Below are 6,794 nucleotides of genomic sequence, written 5' to 3' on the forward strand. Positions count from 1 at the left end.
TTAGTTCATCAAAAAGTCTTCTAAGAAGGCTAATTTCCCCCAATGCTAGATGCAGGAGTTCCCTTGTCTTTTGGAATGAGTTAAAAATTACAAGGCTACGGAGTTAAACATTAGTAGTCGTAAGCCCAAAACATTAGGTCGGCTGTTCAACGACGGTTATAACATAAAATACCTCTGGGGATACTTATCTAGGAGTTCCCTTGTTCTCTGGGTTGAGTTAAAAATAACAAGGCTACGGGGATGAATATTGATAGTTGTAAACCCAGAATTGGGTCGGTTGTTAAATGACTGTTATAAAACAAAAATCATGCCAAAAATAGAATAAAATAATTAATTAGAGCTAACTAGTATAAAGTTATGGAATCAGATACAAAAACGTAATTTGTTCTCTGAAACATAATATGTGTTCAGAGAGCACCTTACATTTTTCTCTGAATAATACTAAAAAGAGGTATTATTCAGAGAAAAATGTTCGTATTTCTCTGAATAATACCTCTTTTTTTTCTCCCAACAGATCCGGATCTTTATCTTTCAAATTTAAGAGCGAGGTATGCTGAAGTCAGAAAAATGGGATACCATTTGTTCAGTCAGGAGATTGATCACAATTATTTTTCATAATTATTTATTTTAATTTAATAATAATAATCGAAATTTCTTTAGAATGTATTGCGTACAAATTCTTACATCATTTTAAATAATGCAATTCTAATTGACATAATCTAAAATTTTATAAAAGGAATTAAATTCTCAAGTAAAAATAAATATTCAAAAGACGACTATTTTCGAGTTTTATAATTTCTTAGAAAATTATTTTTGTCGATTTCGTCTTAGTAAAATTTTCCAATTTTAAATTACTTAGTTCAAATAGAAGTAAAAATATGTGTTCCAGATGCGGTCTGTTTGTTCGAGCATTATTAAAATGATCTCACAAAATGCTACGATTTGTTTGTTCATTCATTATTAAAACAATCTTAAAAAGAGTTCTATTTGTTCGACCATCATTAAAATGATCTCACAAAATACTACGATTTGTTTGTTCAATCATTATTAAAATGATCTTCAAAAGAGTTCTATTTGTTCGACCATTATTAAAATGATCTCACAAAATGTTACGATTTGTTTGTTCAATTATTATTAAAACGATCTTAAAAAGAGTTCTACTTGTTCGACCATTATTGAAATAATCTTACAAAACGATATGATTTGTTCGACCATCATTAAAATGATCCCACAAAATGTTACGATTTGTTTGTTCAATCATTATTAATAAGATTTTTAAAAAAAGTTCTATTTGTTCGACCATTATTAAAATGATCTTGCAAAATACTAAAATTTGTTCGACCATATTTAAAATGATCTTATGAAACAGTACGATTTGTTTAGCCATTATGAAAATGGTGGTCTTAAAGAATGGTACTATTTGTTTGACTAATATTAAAATTATTTAACAAGATAATTTACAAGAATTTTATTAATTGATTCAACCATTATTAAAATATGTAATTAAAATAAAATAATCTTAAAAACATTATATTTTGCTTGAAATTATAGTAAACGAGTTTTACAGGAGTAATTTGTTTTTCCAAATTGCTCCACAGATAGTGTATAATATTAAAATAAAAATGAAAACAATAAGAGACTGCATTATTTGAATCGTATTTTCCAGATTTCGGCAATCTGTCATATTTTGATAAGAATTCAATTTGAAACTGAAGAATGGAAATTGGTCGTAAAAATTTAAAGAAAGTTCGCTTTTTTGTCTTTTTTCATACCTTAAAATATCGTCTGGGCAAATTAATTAGCATATTTAAAGTTAAAGTCTCAAATCATTAAGATTTCTGCTTTGTAGATAAAATCTGATCAGTAGACAAAAAGTTATTCAAGCATTCCTTTTATGATTCTGCGCATTAAAAGAAATGTACACTCTCTTAAGTCTCTAGGTCTCTCAAACTATATTTAAAGTTTAAAATTGAAAATTGGAACACGATTTAAGAGATATGTCTTTTACTACAGAATCAATCAATTATGACTTTAAAATATTTCATTACTTGTAAATATTTAATATTGCGTTTAATTACTTTAATAAATTATTTCATGTGTGAATTTTAAATTTTTTTGAGTTTAGAATTTACATGAAATAAATGTCGAAATATATAAACACAAGAATTAAAAATAGAAAATTTGAGAAGTCTTATTTGAATAACTCTTAAGTCGATAATTGATAATTTCTAGAATTCTTCAACCAAACCAAACTTTTAATTCTTGACGAATGCGTCCTTGACGAAGCTGTGAAAAATATGTAGTGTATAGCAGTGGTCCCCGATTCCCGGCGCATTGAACCAGTCCCGGTTCGTAAAACGCCCAAGGAGCATTAAATTATTTCCATTTTTTTTACTGTGGTGTATTTTTTTCGGGTTTATGGAGGAAAGGTTAACTGGGAGCTGAGAACCCTAAAGTTGCAACAATACTACGAATGAAACTATATTTTGTTTTGAAGGCATGTTTAAATAGAATTACATTACAATTATTAAATTAATACCATTTCAAATATGAAAAACCAACATCTTCCTAAAATGGCCGCAGAAAAAATGTCAAACGGTTATACCAGTCCGAAGCAATAAAAAAACTGAAGAGCACTGATGTATAGGATATTAAAAATTACTTTGGTCAGAAGGGGGTTAAGAAAAATGTGTATAACTTTCTCGTAAAACTATATATTTAGAATATTTATGCACATTTCATACTGTCACGGATCATCTAGCTTAAAAGAAATCATTGCGATAAAAACTATTTTTATAAATGATCTCTAAACTCGTGCTGAGAAATAATGAGGATATATATAGTATTTTATAAGGGCAATGGTAACAACTACAGTGCATTTTGGCTGCTAAAACAGCTATTAAACAAGTAACCCTGACCTTGCTACGGTCTGATCTATTTTAATAACAAGACTCACTGTTGTTTTTCCTTGAAGCTTGGTGATTCTAGAATGAATTGCTACATTTTACCTCAAATGAATAGCTTACTTTATGCTGCACTGTGGAATTATAAATTATAGTAAACTATATAAATAAATGTTGATTACCTTATGAATAACTTTTTTTTTTTCTTCTAATGATTGGATTTTCACATACTAAATACCAGTCTTAAGGGTTTCAAGGGGTAATTTCAAACACATGGCTAATTATCTAGCGTTCACTGCTTATGAAGTAACAAGTTTAGATACAAAATCCTACACAATCTGGGCAAACACGATTTTTTTTAGAGAAAGGAAAAGAAAAAAAAAGAATGTGAGTGAATGCAATTTTAATTATTCGAAGATCTAAGCAGGTTGTTCTAAAATTCGACCGACAAATTCAGAGGTATGAAAAGAGACATCAAGGGAGTGAATACTTACTATAAAAATTAATATTTCCGTACCGGCACCAGCACCAAAAAAGTAAATCGCCAAGTTTTTTTCTTCTTTTTTTTATAACTTCCGTACAAAAGTTTTAAAAATTATTAAAAAAAAAAGAAGAAAAAAAGAAAAGAAAAACGTAACAGAGGAGGACGAACGTGAAGAGCATCTCGTAGCCCACCCTGGCGAAACCCAGGGCTAAGGAGAATAGAAGGGCTAGTTCACTCCGCTCTTAGAGCTGAAGCTACGATTTCCCTCCTCATGACGTCACTGTGTCCACAGATCTCAGAGATCGCAAGCAAAGATATAATAACTTTGCATCTTTCTCTTTGTAAAAATAGATTTTTTCTGGTTATTAGCTTTCAAACTTTACGTAATTAACACATTATTTCCGTTCATAAACATAGTACTTTTACCTAATTNCCGTTCATAAAAACTTTTATTATATTAAGAAAAATACCATTTTAAACTTATAAAAATGTTTTACTAGTTGGTGAAAATGACAGTATAAATAATTTATTTTAAAAAGACACTATTAATAACTTATTTTAAGGCTGAACGCTCCGTTCTTGAAGTAAAAATGCGAACTTTGCGCCAAAGTGACGTCACTAGAGAAAATCGGAGGATTGGCGCGGCGAGAGTTACTTCAAAGGAGTGAACCAGCCCTTCTATTCTCTTTAGCCCTGGGAGAAACCACTACATTTATTTTTAAGTTTTTGGAAGTTTTAAACCCATTTTAGTGCCTTGGCGATTGTAATTAGTGTGAACCTGTACCGATATGAAAATACCCCTTCCCCTCATAAAGTATGGGGTTGCAAACCACATTGAGAGGGTGGAAATTGCAAGAAACACGTGCAGGCTGTTATCTTGCTTTTCTGCAACAAGTCTTTCCCCAATTGCTGCAAAATAATGCGGTTGCAGTTCAGCGAGGCATACCGTTTATGTAGGATAATTCACGCATGTGGTTCATGTATGATGTCATGGACATTAATTTGTCCATGCATGCAATTAACTGCCCATTCCTAAGAAAGTGTATTGGACACGAGGGGCCTGTTGCATGGCCTCCGCATCGCCGGATCATCTTAATCTCCGTGACCTTTTTTTTACGGTCTCACCTTAAACCACTAGTCTACGCGATGCCTACGAACACACCGAAGGATCTCATAACGTGGATTGTTGTTGCTTCGACAGACATCAAATGCACACCTGGCATCTTCTTGTGCGTCTAGGAATCGTTTTTACGTCGTTGTAAAGTGCGCAATATTTTCAGAGAAAGTCAATGCGAACAACTCATGTTCTAAGATAATCTTTATTTTTGCGAACTCACGTCCTGCGTTAAGTTTTCATTGTTTGACGAAATTTATCTTTCTTCTGAAATTGTCGGTCGAATTTAGTAACACCCTATATGCTAATTTGTAAGTGCATATGATATTTTGAATTATAATCATGTACACAACAATGTACTTTCTCCGAATAAACATGCCGTTTCTTTTTCAGGCGAATTTCGATTCCAGATGCTCAAAATATGGGTAAGAGCCACAATTTTGAAAATATGGTCCCAATAGTCGTTCAGAAGAGCTCTCAACAGATTGCAGATTCAGCCGGCCAGGTGGCCGAGCGGTTAGCGCGCCTGACTGCGAAACCAATGGCTGCGGGTTCGAATCCCGCTCTGGGCATGGATGTTTCTCTCTCTTATGTTGTCCTCCGTTGTGTGTGATGAGTGAATGTGGTCCACCCTATGAACGGGTTTGTGGCAGTGAGGCGTGGGCAATGTTACTCGCCTCCGTGACTTTGGTTCACAGGTGCCCACTGGGTATCAACTCTGGCATCGTCTAAGGCGAAACGAATAAAGTTCTGTGCCTGCCATTCGGAAAAAAAAACTAAATAGTAGAAAATAAAAGATTGCAGATTGAGACCTTTTAATGTTAATTAGTCTTTTTTCTGATGTCGTTAGCTTTTTAAACTTAGCGAAAACCTTTTGCACACAAATACAACTTGCTGAACTAAAGACAATTGCATGTAAGAAATTAATAATTGTTCACTATTTTTTATTATTTCATTTAATAATGGTTAAAAAAACTTGAATTGTAAATGTATACAAATTTTTATTGTCATTTTAAGCTATGTAATTCTAAATGACAAATTCCGAAATTCAAACAAAATCGGAGGAAATAAAAAAAATGCGATTTTTCTTACAATTTTATAACTGCATATTGTTCAAACTTTCAATATTCCTTTTCTCGGAAAACGCAAATTCTCTTTTTTAAGTTTTCTTTCTTTTTTTTCTAAATAATTATCTTATAATATTCTAACAAAGAATTTTCAACTTAATTTTCAAATTAAAATTAAAAATTGTTTATGAAAAAAATTAATTTTAGAGGAAAATAAATAATAAGATATGAAAATTAAAAAGAAAAAAAAATCAGTTTGAAACATGCACCATTAAAAGAGAGGAAATCGAAAATTCATTTATTGGAAATTAACAAAGGAATGCACTGTTTTCGTCAAATCGAAGAAAAAATTTCAAAATGACGTTTTTTTATTTTATTTACATATTTATTTGCCGCTATAATTTTTCTACTATTTAACTTGTCAAAACAAAAAATATTATGAGGAAATAATTCGACGCTTATAAAATAAATAATACAGTGGTGAAGTGTAAACATTGGACAGGGACAGGACAAAATCACTGGACAGGGGGGTTCGGCGAACAAGATCTTTTGACAAAATCCCCTTTCCGCCAATTGTGCAATTCTTTTATTAATTGAATAGCTTGTTTATAATCTAAACAAATTATAATTTGCGAAATGATTAGGGCGTTCCATAAAATTTTCGTAATTATTCTGATTATGGTAGGGACTCCAGACTAGAAAGTTTAAAAAATCCTGGTATAAAGTTAAATTTAATGGCTGATGTGAAACTAATGCAAAATATTTGTTTTCAACAATCTCTCCTTGACGAACTAATAAATTTTATTACGACTTCGCCCCCTGTTCGCTTCGATCACCGACACCAGTAGTTATTTCTTATTCATTATTGAAGATCAAGGAAGAAGAAGTTTTCGGTTGCAATATGAAGATGACTATATTTTAGTAAATTAATGACATGGAAAATCTGTACCTCCCCACCACCGTGAGTTATTACTTAGTGAAGATGGGGTATGCTGTGGAAAAACAGTTCCTGTCCGTGCGAAAATTCGTTTTTTTTCTTCTCAGAATCAACTTTGTGTTGTCTTATGCCACTTTTTTTTTAATAACCGACGTTGAACAGCCCATCCAATTTTTGGGTTTACAACGACTATTGTTCAACTACTTAGACTTGTAGTTTTGAACCCAATCCGGAAGACAAGGGCACTCCTGGATGAAGTATTGGAAGAAAATTTCGAGGGAGCTAAATT

This window comes from Parasteatoda tepidariorum, chromosome 10, assembly GCF_043381705.1.
Source record: "Parasteatoda tepidariorum isolate YZ-2023 chromosome 10, CAS_Ptep_4.0, whole genome shotgun sequence".
In the NCBI taxonomy this organism is placed as follows: domain Eukaryota; kingdom Metazoa; phylum Arthropoda; class Arachnida; order Araneae; family Theridiidae; genus Parasteatoda; species Parasteatoda tepidariorum.